The sequence below is a fragment of the Herpailurus yagouaroundi genome, unplaced genomic scaffold, assembly GCF_014898765.1.
Source record: "Herpailurus yagouaroundi ecotype Mexico unplaced genomic scaffold, PumYag 28, whole genome shotgun sequence".
NCBI classification, from domain to species: Eukaryota; Metazoa; Chordata; class Mammalia; order Carnivora; family Felidae; genus Herpailurus; species Herpailurus yagouaroundi.
The window spans coordinates 19,197,866-19,217,008 of NW_024412376.1; the positions used below are offsets into that span (position 1 = coordinate 19,197,866).

At 33.4% G+C, this 19,143-nt stretch overlaps 1 non-coding gene across 1 annotated transcript; it reads left to right on the plus strand.

The window, feature by feature from the left end:
* Positions 1–7,132: 7,132 nt before the first annotated feature.
* Positions 7,133–7,234, plus strand: LOC121040373 (U6 spliceosomal RNA). Its single transcript, XR_005795254.1, has one exon. It is a non-coding gene; the product is annotated as a U6 spliceosomal RNA (small nuclear RNA).
* The last annotated feature ends 11,909 nt before the right edge of the window (positions 7,235–19,143 follow it).

Consider the following 19,143-nt stretch of genomic DNA (forward strand, 5'->3'; position numbering starts at 1 on the left):
GTGTGTGTATTTTTTCATTCTTTTTGATGGCTGAGTAATATTCCATTGTACATATTCCATATACACAAAGACACAGATGGAGCTAGAATATATTATGCTAAGCAAATTCAGTCAGTCAGAGAAAATAAATAGCATATGAGTTCACTCGTGTGGAATTTAAGAAACAAAACAGATGGACATAGGGGAAAGAAAGAAAAAGAGAGGGAAGCAAATTATTAGAGACTCTTAACTACAGAGAACTGAGGGTTGCTGGAGGGGAGGTGGATGGGAGGATGGACTAAATGGGGTGATGGTCTTGAGGGCAACTGTTATCATGAGCAGAGGTGTTATATATAAGTGATGAACCACTAAATTATACTCCTGAAACCAATGTCACACTATATGTTACCCAGCTAGAATTTAAATAAAAACTTGAAACATTCAAAAAAAAAATACAAAGGAATGTAGGTGCTACAAAGTCAATGCAAACAAAGGTTAGACTGGCATATTCCGTCTTCAACTAAATTAGGAACTTTCAAAATATTTAATTGCCTGTATACTCCTGCCTGTGTCTATCATAATGCCATGCTCATAGTAAATGAGACAATGATTATTTAATTTTAGAAGAGATGCTATAGTCAGCTTTCATAGCCACAGAAATACAGTATTGACAATTAGATTTGCCCAACTCTAATTTAATCTCACTCAAATAGATGGAAGAAAAAGTTCAGCTAAGAGATTAAAAGTGGGGAATAAAAGAATACTCAGGAGAGAAATCAATCCCTCAGGGAAGCCATTACAAAACCATATTATATACATATTTTTTCTGTTGAATCTAATTATTTTCATTCTTTTTCTTCTAATTCTTCCCTAGCCTATCACAAAAATTTAATGGATGTTATATGTACAATTAAGCATGTGCAAGAATTCGGAGATGTCACTGGCCTTTCATGATGGCAGGTGGAACAGAAATCAAAACCCTGAAGCTCAAACTCTTAAGAGTATCTTTGAGAATTCTTCTGCCTGGGAAGCACACAACAGGGAGCCATTCTCTCTCCCTACATGCTTATTCTCTACTTCTCCTGCCAATAATGTTTCCATTCCTCCTCTAAAATCCTCAGAGAAGCCATATTTACAAATTATCTTTTTTGCATAATATTCTTGGCTCCCTCAAACTATAGTTTCCTGAATTTGGACTTTACTATGCATGCCCTTTTATATGTTTGGATCCTCGTGTGTGTCTTTCTCTATCACACACATGTGCGCGCGCGCGCGCGCACACACACACACACACACACACACACACACACACCCCCATATTCTTGGCTTTGACCAAAGAATTATCTGGCTTTGATTTTGCTCATTCATCTCTGACCCAAAGCTTCCCCTGTTGTCATTGTTTCCTTTCTTTTGTTTCTTCTTGTGCTATTACTAGATGGCTTTTACTTCAAATTACATTTAATTCCCAGGTATGGCATACACTGTGACATGTACTGTTTAATGATCTTCATTGTTATGCGAAGTAGAACAGGTTTTGGGGGGTGGTCTTTTTGTTGTTTGTCTTATTATTTTTTTTAATGAAAAGAAAGCTTAATGACCAGCTTGTATTATACTCTGATCAAGTTAATTGTCTCCCACACAAGGGAAGGGGAGCAGGAGGTGCTGGGATGGCCAACCATATGACAATAAAATTTAATGGTCATCACCGCCTAAACATACTGTGATGTTTTAGCCATTTGGCTGAGGACTAAGAAGCAGCTCTTTTACTGTGAGCTGAAGTGGGTCAACCAGGTGTAGTATGAGGAAGAAAAAAAGGGACACCCTGAAGCACAGCTTCCAATAATGTGTCCCTACTGGAAAATCAGAACATTAACTATAGGGCCCTGGCTACTGCAATCAGAGATAAAGTGGATATTTTTGATCTATGGCTACAGGCTGATTGTGAGGAACAAAAGCAGGATTTCAAAGACTGTCAGGTTCTACGAATACGGACTGCAGTTTCAAATCTAAGAAAAATCTGTAGAGCTAATACTATAATTGTGTTAGTAATTTCTGCACACAAAGGACAATATAATATTAAAAATCAGAATCATAAAACAAAAAAGTAATATACATTTCTCAGAAATATTCACTTGCTGATTGTTCAAATTAAGGAAAATAATTCAAAAAATTAAGTAAAAAATTAAATATATTTCTACTGCAATTTCTGCTATAAATAAGCAATAATTCTATCAATTTGGCTGCACACCATTTGTAAAGATAGATACAGATATAGATATAGATATAGATATAGATATATAGAATGCATGTTTAAAATTTAACAATGTTTAATAAAAATTAAAAAAAACCTTTTAGCACTTAATATATGATGTATTTGATAATTGACAGAGTTTAAAATGACCAGTATATCTTCATTGATTCAACTTTATCTGATTTTATCGATTTTGCCATTAAACTTTTCTTCCTCAATCCAACCATTTCCGAAAAATAAATCCTCAATGTACCACAAAACCACAAGTTCAAAGCATACAGTATAATATGGAACACTTAAGTAGGAAAATTCTCATCTATAAAAAAATTTTGTGGCAAGTGCTTCCTATTTAACATGTTTCCCAAATGACACACTAATTTCCAAAGAGGCACAGAAGCTGCACCCCACCTCAAGCCATACTGCAAGATGCCTTTAGGGCCATTAAGCACAAATACTTTGCCTGGATGAACTAGAATGCTATTTTGCTTCTTCTGAATATTGAGCACCACTGGTTGACTTGAATCTCACATAAATAAGGACATGCACGTTATAAGGGGAACAAAATCAAACATAAAATCTCCATTCATTTTACTAATTTTCAGAAATGTCAACATGCCAATGTGAAAAGTAGTTAATATACTTTTCTTTCAAACTTAATTACAAATAACCGGCACACAAGAGTATATTTTAGTGGAAGATACAGATAATGTAAATCGAATTAGGCTTTAACTGATTTTGTTTTCTACTGGTAGACAAAAAATGAAACAGGCTTATGGATACCAAAGTTCTGGACCTCAGAACTAACAGTATTCAAAAAAAAAAATTTAAGGCACTTGGACTCCAATAGACGTCATAAAAACATCAGCATCAAGTAAATCTTTTATAGAAAATTTTAACTAAAGTATAACATATCTACATAAAAATACTCACTGAATTATCATGAAGTATGGCAACTCATGTAACCAGGAACTACATCTAGGAAAAGAATATTTGCATATTTATACAGAGACGTCTCCCAGTAATCAACTGTTTTTTCCAAGACAAATACTCTCCAGACTTATAATTCATAATTAGTAGGACCTTCTTTTTCCATTTATGTACACTGAATTATACAGAGTGAATTGGCTACATAATTTGAGAGACTCAGTGCAAAATGAGAAGGCTGGGTCACTTGTTCAAAATGCATTAAGAATTTCAAGGTGGTGACAGTAGAACATTAAGCCAAGCGTGGGCCCTGTGTAACTACACTGGTTACACACTCCTGAAGCCAACTTTGTATAAATCGTATATTTTTTACATACGTACAGTTTTTTAACCTCTCATTTAATTTTTGAAATTCATCATTGTTCTAAATTCTATGCTGTTTTCTCCCCCCACTGGCATTAGAGCACAGTTTGCCATGCCGTGAAAATATTTATCTATCATCTCTTTATAGAAATTTGTTTTCTCCAAAATGAGTAATTATGAGTATACTGATATTGTTCAATAATTAAAAGTTTAAACAATTTGGGGGTGCCTGGATGGCTCAGTCAGTTGAGTGTAGGACTCTTGATCCTAGGGTCGTGGGAATGAGCCCCTGTCAGTCTCTGCGCTGAGTATGGAGCCTGCTTAAGATTCTCTCTCTCCCTCTCTCTTTCTCTTTCTCTCTCTCTGACCCTCCCTGACTCATGTGCACATGTTCTCTCTCTCACTCCAAAATAAAATTTAAAAAATTAAACAATTTAAACACTGTCAAGGTATTTAAACAAAGAAGCTTAGAAGCTTAGATTGAGGTCTCTCTAATGCCTTAGCAACCTAAGTAAGCAAACAAAAACCTAAGCATGTAAATATGTCAAGGTTAAGAAATTGGAACCTAAGACAACCAGTCACAAACAGCCAACGAGGCTTTCTGAAATGAAGAAACTACCTAAGCTACCGCCAATGAAATAAGTTCCTTGCTTCACTTCCACATCTTCTCTATAAATGTCTTTCCCCTATTGCCTATGGGTGGACTGCTTGTAGCCATTTCTAGTTTGGTGTTGTCAAATTCAAATCTATGTTTGGTCAAATAAATTCAAAAAATTAGCATTTCTCAACTTACCTTTAACAATATTCTTTTGCAAAGCTTTTGGTGGATATCTGCACTCATTTCCATTGAACTTTTACTAAAAGAGTAAAATTTCTGTACCACATTGTGGAATAAGCTTAAACTCTCATTAAAGCAGTTCTCTTCTATTCTTAATTTGGCAACTGATTTTATTTTTTTTTCATTTTTTTTTCAACGTTTATTTATTTTTGGGACAGAGAGAGACAGAGCATGAATGGGGAAGGGGCAGAGAGAGAGGGAGACACAGAATTGGAAACAGGCTCCAGGCTCTGAGCCATCAGCCCAGAGCCCGACGCGGGGCTCGAACTCACGGACCGCGAGATCGTGACCTGGCTGAAGTAGGACGCTTAACTGACTGCGCCACCCAGGCGCCCCTGGCAACTGATTTTAAAATAAATATTTTTATTTTTAGAGATAGAGATCAAGCGGGGAGGGGCAGAGAGAGAGAGAGGTAGACAGAATCCCAAGCAGGCTCTGCACCTTCAGCACAAAGCCCAATGTGGGGCTCAAACTCACAAACTGTGAGATCATGACCTGAACTGAAATCAAGAGTCAGGCTTAATGCAAGTGTCCCTACTTTAATTTTATTAATTCATGCTCTTATTGCTACTATTTTTTCCCTTTTACTTTATGAAATTAATTTGTTCTACTTTACCATATATTTCCAGATGTAGGATGAGGTCATTGAATGTTATGTATTTTTAATATATTCATGAAAATACAACTCTACCAATAGCCCACAAGGTTTGATTATCATTTATAATCACTCAGTTACAAAAATTTTATAATTTCTTTAATGGCTCATTGATCTGTGGATTATTTAGAATCTTGACTAATATAGAATATTGACTATTTTTTTTTTAAGTTTAGTTATTTTGAGAGACAAAGTGAGCACACCCATGTGAGCTGGGGAGGGGCAGAGAGAGAGGGAGAGAGAGAATCCCAAGAAGACCCTGCACTGTCAGTACAGAGCTGGACATGGGGCTCAAACCCATGAACCATGAGATCATGACCTGATCCAAAATCAAGAATAAGACTCTTAACCAACTAAGCCACTCAGGCACCCTGAATCTTGACTAATTTCTAAACAACTGAGGATTTCACCTTTTATTTTACTCTCATCTAAGAACATACTCTAAGTGTTCATTGAAATTCTTGAAGCTTTATTTACAGTGCAGTGTATAATCAGTTTAGGTAAATAACTGGTAGCATTTGAACACAATGTTCACCCCTGTAATTTGGCTGAATGTCTGCTGTTCAACTATTTATCAGGCTTGCTAATTTTGTCCTTCATATTTTCTATATTCTTATTGATTTTTTATATTTCATTGCTCTATGAGCTTTGACGAAAACTTGTGGGCGAAAAATAGGTGTTCCACTACTAGTAGCTTATATTATATTCTAAATGATAGAATATTTAATTATTAATTATAGGTTAAATATATGTTAAAACTATTTAAAACAATTGGAGAGGACCGAAGATAAGGGAGAAACTAGAGAGATTTCAATTTTGATGATGGAAATTTGTTGGATTCAATCCAACTTTATATAACCTTTTCCCCTTCAGTCTTCATAGTACAGACCACCTAGAAATCCAGAAGAAAGATGAGCTTATTGATTTGATGTATCAAATAACAAAATTCAGTGGTCCCAAAGAAGATATAAATTGAGAAAGTCCTGGAATATGAAGAGCTACAGAGGATTGTGCCCGACATCTGGATATAAACACATCTGAAACTATGACTGCCCCATGAACAGTGCTTAGTGCTTGGCCTGGTAAGACTCCCAGTATCCCAATGGAAAGCAAGTAGTAGAAGGTTTAAAGAGCTGAGATGCTATTTCTCCTGACCCCCTGTGGAGAAGCAAGAGTTTGGAGTGTGACTTTCACAAGTTAGAGAAACAAAGTACACACTGTGCGCTTTCATTTAAAATTCCAAAAGGTCCATGCTTATAGGAAAGACTGTGGACCCAGAATTAAAGCACTCATTGAGAACAAAGAACAAAACTGAAACAGACTTACCTGACAAATCTCCACACAAAAAGGATCAGTTCTTAATTTAGCTGCCTTCTGGAACAAAACTAAATACTGCTAAAAGACAGATAACAAAATCTAGAGTCTTTATAATGTATAATCATCAATGAGATAAATGTTATTTTTTTAAATTTATGTTTATTTTTGAGAAAGAGAGCACAAGCAGGGAGGGGCAGAGAGAGAGGGGGAGACACAGAAACTGAAGCAGGCTCCAGGCTCTGAGCTGTCAGCACAAAGCCTGATGTGGGGTTCAAACTCATGAACCACGAGATCATGACCTGAGCCAAAGTCAGATGCTTACCTGAATGAGCCCACCCAGGCAACCCTAAATCAAAAGTTTTTGTTTGTTTGTTTGTTTGTTTTTTTTTTTTTTAACACATGAAGTCACAGGAAAATGAGAGCCATTGCTCAAGGTCAAAGGAAGTAAAAAACATAAAAGTAAAAATAAAAAAATAAGCCCAGAGAAAACTCCAATATTGAAATTAACATAGACACTGTATATTAGTTGTTGCAAATACAATCAATGACATAAGTGAAACCAAGATTAAAATAATTGATTTGGAATCTTAGCATTGATATAAGTGTAAAAAATAATTACACTAAAATTTAGAAGGGAATACTACAACGTTTGAAATGAAAGTCATCAGATAGGCTTAACAGAAGATGAAAGAGGAAGGCAAATTGGTCAGTGAAACTGCAGATTAATAGAAATTTCTCCAATTTGAATCACAGCGGAAATATTTTTTTAAAGTGGTTCCGGGTTTTTTTTTTTTTTTTTTTTTTTTTTCTCACTGCAGCAGCTCATACACTAAAACTCTAAGGATACAAAGATGATTAGCATGGCCACAAGGATGACATGCAAATTAATGAACCCTTCCATATTATTAAAGAAGAAAAGTAAATGAATAAAGAAACAAAGTAGTTCTGTGTTGACACTGAGGCAACATTAAGTGGTCTAACATGCATGTAACAGAAACCAAGAAGTAACTCTTTGTAAACAGATTGATGATTTTTACTACAGAAATTTAATGGAGAGTCCTTGCTTTGAAATTGCTTTTTAGGGAAAAAATCTGGTTTGTCTTCGTTTCTTATGGAAAAAAAAAACAAAATAATAAAATAAGAACAGCAACAAAACATTTGATTCATGGATTAAGTGGATTTGGAAGAATGGAAAGTAGTCACATAGACCTCTTCTTTCTGGGTAGCTTTTAACAAAGTATAAAACTTAAGAGAATCAAAATGGAAATGGCTTGGCTTCCTTTGAGAATATTTCTTTATTCATCATGACAATTCATAAGTTACCAAACCAGTTTTAGGGTGAATGAAGAAACAGTTCTAACCTTTTTCAGAAAGAAATGCAATGTCTTTGCTTTGTTCTTTCTGTCATCTTTTGGATTATTAACAAAATTTGGTGACTGGTAAGATCCATGATTCATGAAAATCTGTTTTGAGAGTTCAATCCTTGTGTTAACACAGTTACTTACCTTAAACATGAGTGATTATGAAAGTCTAATATGATTCATATGGTGATTAGCAGAAGAGAAATTAGAGGCTGAAGAAGTTAAAGATACATGTTGCAATTTCACATTTGGGATTTTTTTCTATTGAAGAGACCAACAACATAATACACAGTACTTCAACCAGAGTGAGCTTTAAGAGTTTATTTTCTAATATAAAATAAAAAAAATGGCTGTTGCAACATGTATTTCAAAGCTCTCTTTCCTCAATCATACCTGAATTGTCTTGCAGGTTTATACAACCTGACAGTCAGAATCCCGAAGGTAAATAATTTCTATTCCCAACAATGCATCTTACTTACATGTATTTCTTCTAAGGATATCAAAATAGTTTATGAACATAATGTTCACAGCATCCTTGAGAGGCAAACAAACTTAAGTTGAGTATCATAATTAGAACTGAAATTCAAAGATATGCATTGCAGTTCTGTATTTAAAAAGCCATCCCAAAGGAATACAGTATTTACACATGGGAAAAAAATTATTGTTCTCTTTTTATTGTTTGGAGTTTTAAAAATCAGTTGCCAGGCAACTGGGTTTTTTGTACATATAAATTGCTCTTATGATAGTTGCTTTTAAAAATCAATGATTATATTGATTACAGCTCTACTATACAAATATCATCTGATATGCAGTTTTGTATATAAATAAATATAAATATAAATGTATATATTTCTCTTTGCTAATCACCATAGTAATAGTCATTGGGAGTTATAAATGAGCATTTTATTTCCAGTCATATAATTTTACATGTAAATTGAAAGACTGAGCAGAGTAAATTGAGTATGAAATTTAATCTTTGCATTTGGAGAGTTGTTAAAGTTTTTTTTTTTTTCTTACTTGACATCAACTGTGAAGGTTGGCATTTCCCATTTTATAAACTAACATGAATATTAAGAAACCTAATAACTAAGGTGAACACATAGTTTAATATCTAAGCCAAGACAGTTTTTAGAGTAAAGTAGGTGCTATTAACATACACCTCAGAGCAACACACAGAAACCAGGACAGAAACCAAATATAAATTGGGGTATATGGTCATCCTACTATAGTACTCATAGTATAACTAATGTATTTTTGTTCTCAAAAAGAAGTTCTTAAAGTCACATTCATCTATCACCACAATTCTAAAGATTTTAAAAATTAGTCTTCTTCATTAGATTCATAGTGAGTTTTCACATCCAGTTAGTAATTGCTTACAAATTTTCCTGTTAGTCAACTAGACATGTATCTCATATACACTGACAATTAATATATACAGGGAGCACTCACTCTATACCAGGCACTATTTTAAGTGCTTTATATTAATTAATTTAATCTTTACAGCAATAAAACAGTTAAGTATTATTACTATATCATTTTCCAGATGAGCAAACTAAGGTATTGAGTGACTGTTTGTTCAAGTTTCTACAAGACTAATCCATAATTTGAGCCCAGGCTTCTTATTTGCCCCAAGGTCTTGCCTCTTCATTACCAGTAAAATACTCCCCCCGCCCCATCTACCCATCCATCCATCAATGATACAGCAAGAGCTCTGACATTTTATTTTTCTCTAACAGTTTTTTTTTCAATTTTTTTAAAGATTTAATTTTTAAGTAATCTCTACACCAAACATGGGGCTCTAATTCACAACCTTGAGATCAAGAGTCACATACTTCACCAACTGAGCCACCCAGGCACCCCTCAATTTTGTTTTTAGAAATAATAGGCCATAATACGAGTTTCAATCCATGGCCTACAGCAGAAACATTTCATTTCATTAGAGTCAATGGCTATGTAACTATTTTAGTATACGGAAGGCAATTTAAGCTATGTTTTAAAAGTGTGTCTTCTAGAGTCTAACTTCCTGCTTTGATTTTTGCCTCTGCCACTTGTTAACTGCACACTTTTGAAAAAAAAATCACTTAACATTTCTATGTATTGGTTTGTTTTTCTGTAAAACAGGCATATTCTCTCTACCTCATTGTGTTGTAATACGGCTTAACTGCATTAGTAAAACACTGAGAATAATGGTTAATTAACAAATAATTTTCAATAAATGTTAACTATTAGTATTAGAAAATATTTTTGAAGTTTAATGTGATTTTACAAATATTTAAACTATGTTTATTAGATGTTAGAGATACTAGACACAAGCCATTTATAAAGATTTGTAAGATGTAATCCTTGTTTTAAAGGAAGTCATAGTTGTAGTATTAAATATCTAATGTTTTAGAATTAATGATTTTATAAATGTATAGTTTTTATTGCTAAGCCATCCAAAATGTCATTTTAACTGCCAATATCTGGATCCTAAATTGTCTACTAACTGTTGGTGAAAAATATTTTGCCAAATAAAATTATAAAATGTTTGCCAAAATTCTAAAATGGTGGGAAAGGGAGTTAACTTGCAATAATTTTGTTTCAAAAAAAATCTTTTTTTTTTTATTCTTATTTTTTTAATTTTTTTTTAATTTTTTTTTCAACATTTATTTATTTTTGGGATAGAGAGAGACAGAGCATGAACGGGGGAGGGGCAGAGAGAGAGGGAGACACAGAACTGGAAACAGGCTCCAGGCTCTGAGCCATCAGCCCAGAGACCGATGCGGGGCTTGAACTCACGGACCGCGAGATCGTGACCTGGCTGTAGTCGGACGCTTAACCGACTGCGCCACCCAGGCGCCCCCAAAAAAATCTTTGAAAATATACACAAGCACAAAAACCCAATTTTTGCTCAAGCCAAATTGTTTGACCACTGTTAAAATATTTTTATATAGTATTTTCCCTCATCGTTATAGTAGAGTCTGGATACAAATATAGAAAAAGATATTATATATACATGTATATATATATGTACATATATATATATATATACACACACACACATACATATATACATATATATACATATATATACATATATATACACACACATATATACATATATATATACATGTATATATATACATGTATATATATATGTATATATACATACACACATATATGATATTCATATTAAACATACAGTTCTTTTATTCTGCTTGTATTTAATACATATATATGTATATACATGTATATATATACATGTATATATATATATGTATATATATATACACACACACATACATATATACATATATATATACATATATATACACACACATATATACATATATATGTACATGTATATATATACATGTATATATATATATGTATATATATATACACACACACATATATGATATTCATATTAAACATACAGTTCTTTTATTCTGCTTGTATTTAATACTGCATCATGAAATTTACCTATTAAATATTAGAATGTTGTATAATATCTATCAAACTGACATACTGTAATTTATTTAATCTTGTCTAACTTTAAATTTTCCTTATTTGTATCTACGACAAATAAGGCCAGTGTTACAATACCCTCATTTTGCATAGAACCCTGGTAAATTTCATAAAATTTATTTCTAGACTGAAAGTAAGATTTAAATAATTTTAAAATTACACTAGGTATATATTGCCAAAATAGTTTTTCCATATTGTCATTCCAATTTATAGTTTTTCTTAAGTCAACAAGGTGATTTTGAATTTGAGACACTTAAAATTTGTCACATACTATATATTCACAAATGATACAGAGAAATTAGAAAGCAAATGTAAGAAAATATTAAAAATTATTGGATCTGACAAAGTTTTAATAGACCTTCATATATTCCTTGCAACTTCTCTGATAAAACCCAACAAATATGCAAGAAAAACAACAGCATATATATACGCTGGTGTTAAAAATGTATGTACAAATGTTATATATGACAAAAATAGCACAAAATATGAAAGGTGCAAATAGAATTATACTACTGCAATTTCTGTAACAACTATTAAAAGTAATTCAAAGATACATAGATGAAAAGCCAACAAAGGAGTAAGAACTGATTATAAAATTATAACAATAATAATACTCAATACTAAAGGAGGCAAAAATACATATATAAAGAAATAAAAGATGGGTATTGAGGAGGGCACCTTTTGGGATGAGCACTGGGTGTTGTATGGAAACCAATTTGACAATAAATTTCATATATAAAAATAAAAATAAATAAATAAATAAATAAATAAATAAATAAACTTACAAAAAAATGAAAAAAAAAAAAAAAAGAAATAAAAAATGGAATAGGTTAACCGAAAGTATAGAGTAAAACGTCAGAGCTAAACCCAACTGTTTTAAAAAACAGATTAACTGTAAATAGATCTAATACTTCTGATTTAAGACAGAGATTTGGAGACTGGATACAAATACAGGAACCAATTGTATGCTTGCAAAAGAGAAGCACCTTAATTACTATTGTAAATAAATAAATAAATAAATAAATAAATAAGTAAATATTATAAAAGGAGAGGATGAAAGAACTTTACAGTGCAAAAGCAATCATGTGAAAGCTGATGTGGATATTACCATTAGGGAAAATTAACAAGATGTATTTCGTTATCTTGAAAGTTTTAATTCATAAATAAGGTTGTGTGTACGGGGCGTCTGGGTAGCTCAGTAGGCTGAGTGCCTGACTCTTGATTTTGACTTAGGTCATGATCCCAGGGTTCTGGGATCAGGCCTCGCATGGGGCTCTGCACTGAGTGTGGAGTTTGCTTACGATTCTTTCTCCCTTTCCCTCTACCTCCCTCCCTCCTTCCCTCTCTCTCTCCCCCAATAAAAAAAAAAGAAGTTTGTGTATGAATGTCTTTCAAATATACGAAATAAAAACGAAACAGAAAATTAAGATAAATCTGCAGTCACAGTGGGACAATTTTTCATCTCTGTAATTGATAGAACAACTAAAAGTCAACTGGTTATGGTATAGATCTAAACTACACTATGAACAAAACTCTTTTAAAGATCTCTACATCTAACACTTATGGAATACACATTTAAAAAAAAATATATATATATGGCCTATTCATCAAGATAGAACATATGGTGGGAAATGAAAACATATTACACTGCAGAAGATCAAACTTGTAAGAGTACAATCAAAGCATTAAATTAGAAATCAATAAATACAATATGAGGAAAAGTAACATATTTCACAAAACATAACAAGTAACACTAGAAAATATTGCCAACTGAAAAAAGATGAAAATACCATATGAACATTTGTGTGACTTAGCAAAAGCAATGTTCAGAAAGAAAAGCTTTAACATCTTGGAAGAGGAAAAAGGTTAAAATATTGATGGTCTGAAACCAATATTGATTGGTTTCAGTCCCAATATGTAAAGGGATTGAAAGTTACCATATCCAGTGTATCAACAAGAAAAACGTACTCAAACTTAAACCATTTTATCATTTGACCCATGAGAACTAAAGTTGCAGAAGAAGCCACAATTCTAAAATCTGAAGGCACAGGCACATCAAAAGAGCCACAGACAAGATATGCTTACCCAGAGCAAAATGGTCATTTTGACACACTTCTGGAGCTTGAGTGTGTACTAGTTTGAATGCGAAACTCCTGGGAGCAGAAGTCTTTCACACTTTCACAGACTTTATCTCCAGGAATTCCACCAGGTCTCATGATAAAAGCTGAGAAAGATACCCACCAGACTCTGGCAGAGGAAGGAGAAAAATCATTATTGTAAACTTCTTCCAGAGTATTCTGAATAGCAAAGCATAGCCTTCAAGGGCATTTATTTTATTAGAGCCTGATCCCAGTGTGGAAGAGTAGTCCTTCCAATCCATCCCCTTCTAGCATATTTTGTATCAGCAGGGTACAGGGTGGGTGGGAAGAAATCTATACCAATGGAAAAATAGTTTGAATGTCATAGTCTTGATGCACAGGACAACTAAGAGAATTATTTTAATCATAAAACTATAGAAAGCATTCCCTATTCCACACCTGACCACAACATAAAAATAGACCTCTGTATAAAAACAATGGTACCTAGCTGAAAGTGGTGCAACATGTAGTCTCTCTTAGGAGGAGTACTTACAAAAGCTCAAAGTTGAAGGAGAAGACACAAACAAGGACATTAAAGAAATGTGAAGCCTCTGAAACCTGCAATGACAGGAAATACTAAACAGTACTCAACTTCTATCCAGGTTAACATAAATCGTCACACTGATGGCCTCCCATCTCAGTTTTTGTTACCTGATACATCTTGTTCAGCATTACCTGAAAAATGAGACATTCCAAAAAGTGAGAAAACAGTCTGAAGCGACAAAACAAGAAAAAGAATCAGATTCAGCTATGACAAAGATTTTGGAATAATAAGACATGGAATTTGAAACAACTATGATTGGTATGTCAAGGATTTTAATGGAAAAAATAGGCAGCACATAAGAATAAACAGCATGCAAGCAGAGAGACAGAAACTCTAAAAAATAATCTAAAATATATGCTAGAAATCAAAACACTGTAGCAGAAATGAATGTCTCTGATAGACTCATCTGTAGAATAGTTATGACCAAGGGAAGAATCAATGAGCTTGAAAATGTCAGTAAAACTTCTCTAACAAAATTGAAAAAATAAAAATAAAAATAATCCCAGAAAATCCAAGAACTGTGTAGCAATTTTAAAAGGCATTATATGAGTATATTTTGAATATCAGAAAGAGAAAAAAGTAACAGAAGACATATTTAAATTACTAATGGCCAAGAACTTCCCAAATGAGATAGCCAACCACAGACCCAAAGAGCTCAGAGAACAACAGGATAAATAGCAACAAGAACAAAAACCTGTACCTAGAGATGTATTCAAATTGTAGAAAAACAAACACAAAAGAATATCCCAACAGAAGCCAGAGGAAAAATACACCTTTAACTTTAAAGGAAGAAGATAAGATTTACAGCAGACTGCTTATTAGAAAGTATACAAGGAAGAAGATACTGGAATGAAATATTTTACAATGTTGAAATTAAAAACACCAATCTAGAATTCTATAGAAGACAAAATTATCTTTCAAAAATGAGAAAAATAATCATTTTATCAGAAAAACTAAAAATGGGGGAATTCATGAATACCAGACCTGCTGTGGAAGAAGTATTAAAAGAAGTTCTTCAGGGGGGAAAAATGATGTAGGAAGAAATGGGGAAATGAAAGATATAAAGATTGGAAATGAATAACTGTCTTTATATTCAGAGAACATGATTGCCTATTTAGACATACTAACACAGGATAAATAAACACAGTCCTACCATAGAAGCCAGCAATCATACTCCTATGTATTTACCTAACAGATTTAAAACTTATGTCCACACAAAATACTGTAGGTTAATAGTTATAGTAGTTTATTCATAACTGCAAAAAATGAAAATCACAAACATACTCTCAAATAGGTGAATGAATACACAAACTGTGGTACATCCACACAATAGAATATTGTTCATTAATAAAAAGAAAGGACCATTAAGATGCAAAAAGACATACTTGCATCTTTTTTTTGTTTTAAAAAATTTTTTTAACGTTTATTGATTTTTGACACAGAGAGAGGCAGAGCATGAATGGGGGAGGGTCAGAGAGAGGGAGACACAGAATCTGAAACAGGCTCCAGGCTCTGAGCTGTCAGCACAGGGCCCGACGCGGGGCCCGATGCGGGGCTCAAACTCACGGACCACGAGATCATGACCTGAGCCGAAGTCGGACGCTTAACCGACTGAGCCACCCAGGCGCCCCAAGACATACTTTAATCTTAAAGGTATATTCCTAAGCAAAATAAGTCAGTCTGAAAAATTTACATACTGGATGATTCTAATTACATGATATTCTGTTAAAAAAACTGCAGAGATGATACAAATGTTCAGTGGTTGTAAGATGTTCAGAAAGAAGGGTCGATAGGGAAACATAGTTTTTTTTTTTCAGTCTAATAGAACTTTTTGTATGATGTGGTAATAGTATATACCTTATACTATATATTTGTAAAAATAATAATAACTTTACTGCACAAAAAGTGAAGATTAATGTATACAAATTTTAAAATAATTTCACAGGTTGGGGAATCCTCTTATGGAATGAAAAATGTGCAAAAATAATCTAACTTAATTGTATTAAGCAACTTCACTAAAGGGGCAGGATAAAAATGCTCTGGAAATGAGATGAGTCTGTAAGACTAAGGCATAAGCAAGTGTACATAAGTACTGTACTTTAGTTGATACAATTATTTCCCATGGAAATGCAAATTAAATTAACAATTCTAATAGTGCTATACTTGTATACCGGAGTTGAAAATTTAAGGAAATGTGTAATGGCTGGTAGAAGTCAGGTTTCTCACTTTTAGACAGATAATAGATAAATAAATAAGCAAGGTGAAGAGGACAGAATGATCCATATGGTAAGAGATTAGGGTTGGAGACAGAATAAACTCATGTGTAGCTCTGCATTGATACAAAATTACATATAGAAATATTTATAGATATGTATATATACATAGGTATGGATATGTACAAATTTACTTACTATAAACTAGGATGAAATACAGAAGAAATAACACCTCAGTAGTAACAAACATGCCTAGCATCCAGATCTTAAAGTCTAACTTTCCAATTTAAAAAAAACCATAAGGACTATTAATAAATGGCTGATTATAAGACTGATATAGGAAATGAATAAAATAAGCCTGAGAACTTGTAGCACAAGAAAGGAAGGGAATACCTTAAAAAAATTATGGACAGGGGTGCCTGTGTGGCTCAGCTGGTTGAGCATCCCACTCTTGGTTTCAGCTTGAGTCATGGTGTCATGGTTCATGGGTTCGAGCCCCATGTCAGACTCTGTGATGATAGTCTAGAGCCTACTTGGGACTCTCTCTCTCTCTCCCCCCCCTTCTATGCTTCTCTGCATCTCTATCTCTCTCAAAATAAATAAACATTATTTTTTTAATGTTAAATTATGGATAAATGTCAAAGGGCACAGGAGCCAACTAAAAGATCTCACGATGACCAACAATGAAACCCCTGAGAAACAAAATAAAATAGCATTGAATTAAAAGCATAAAATAAATATCCATGAGCCCATACTGATATAAATAAATGATTAAAATGAACAAATGGAGGATAGAAGCTAAATCTCCCATGCAGAAGAATTCCTAATAACTTATGCAGATATTCCTTCTTCAAGTAGGTCCAGCATAACTCTCCATTCCTTAAGTGTAAGATTCTCATGAGTCCATTCCAAATAATGTATTATGTAAGGAGAGAAAAGAGAATAACTTCACAGTGGAGAAGTCTACCTAACCTGACAAAAGGTAGGTGTTAAGCTAAGCTTAACATCAAGAGTGATGTCATGTTAGGATAGTGTGTATCCTTGATGTGATGATAATGGTACTTTAGCTCTATGGTCTTCCTTCCAAAAGACATAATTCCCACTTAACTATGAGAAAGACATGAGACAAATCCATATATAGAGATAATACACAAAATACCTGATTAGTACTCCTAAAACCTGTCATGAACATCAAAAGCAAGAAAAGTCTATGAAAGGGGCACAACAAAGAAAAGACCAATGAAATATGGTACCTAAATTCAATGTAGTATCTAAATGGGATCCTGGAATATAAAAAGAACAGTTAAAAAATAAGTAAATTTGAATAAGGTTATGTGAGATATTAGAAAATATAGATATTAGTGTCTAACCTGGGTTCCTAGCACAGAACTCTTAAATTCTTTGGAATTTCCTAAGTGGTAAGACCATAAAGAGCATTTTTTTTAACCTCTTTGAATTTCCTGGGTGGTAGTGTCCTCTGTTCTGATGAGGTGACTTTCCATGGGCTCCTGAGTAGAGCTAGTCTGTAGAAAGAGAAAACCATGAATGGAAGCTTGGAATTTTCAGCCCCACCCCCCATTCTCTACAGAGGGGACAGAGGATAGAAATGGAGTTAATAATTTATCATGCTTCTGTGATGAGGTCTCCATATGAATCTTAACAGTATGGTGTTCAGAAAGTTTCCAGGTTGGAACATGAGGCGGTGCTGGGAGAGACACCTGGAGATGGCATGGAAGCTCTACGCTCTTATCTACATACGTTGACCTATGTATCTTCTCCATCTGGATTTTTATCTGTATCCTTTTTCATGTCCTTTTATAATAAGCTGATGAAAAGTAACCTGTGTTCCTGAGTTGTGTGAGCCCTTCTAGAAAATAAATGGAGCCCAAGGAGAGAGTCCTGGGAGCCTCCAATCTATAGCCTGCAGGTCAGCTGCACAGTTAACAAATTGGATTAGGATTTGCATTTGGAGGGTGGGAAGCAGCTTTGTGAGACTAAGCCCTTTATCTGGTGGGATCTGATGCAGTTTCTAGGTAGGCAGCATCAAAATTGAGTCACACTGTAGGACACCCAGTGGTGGTGCAGAATTGCTTGAGATGGGAAAAAAAAACAAAAAACAAAAAACAAAAAAACCTCACACATCCCATGTCAGAAGTGTTGTAAGTATGATAGTAGTGTGAGAGTAAAGATGAACCATGAGAGGAAAAGTGAGTTTCCTGAGTCAGATTACTTAATAATAATATACAAATAAAAACATCAGTGACAGAAGGTTCCATTTTCAGAGGTGGAAAAATAACTGATTAAAATCAAATTAAGTAAGAGAAAGAAAACAATGAAGATAAGAATAGAAAACACTAAGACAGAAAATCAAAACATTATAGAGATAATAGAATAAAAAAACCCTAATATTTGATATCTCTAAGAGTTGACTGTGGGGGCTTTTAAATACAATTCACAACAAAATCAAGAAAAAACAATTCACCAATGTGAGGAATGATAAAGTAGACATTATAGATCCTCAACTTTATAATGATAAAATGTGATTATATGAACAATTTGGCAAGTAAGGAGAAGAAATAAGGTGACAGAAAAATACAACTTACCAATGCTGACCCCCAAAAGAAACAGAAAATCCCAACAGTCATAAATGTCTAAAGAAACAATTAATATTTAAAATTTTCTCATATACTTCTTTTTCCTTGTATTATCCACTACCATTTCACTGACCCTATTGTCCTAAGGATTTCTCTAAGCATCTAATATTTTGTAAATTTTATATTATTATTATATATATTGACTTCTCATTCTTTCTTATAACTAAAGATACATTTAAACACTAAGTCAATGAGAAGTGGCAAGCAACAAATATTCTCCTGTAAAACAAATTACTTTTTCCATTCCTCCCCAAAGTTACTCTATTAGGACTTATTTCTTTCAGAGAAAAGGAAAAAGAAAAAAAAAGTAATCCCCAAACTCTATGGAGTACTTAATATCACACTATTCTGGTAACATCTTTAGAGTGTAACAGAATCTTATTACCATGTCATTCCAAT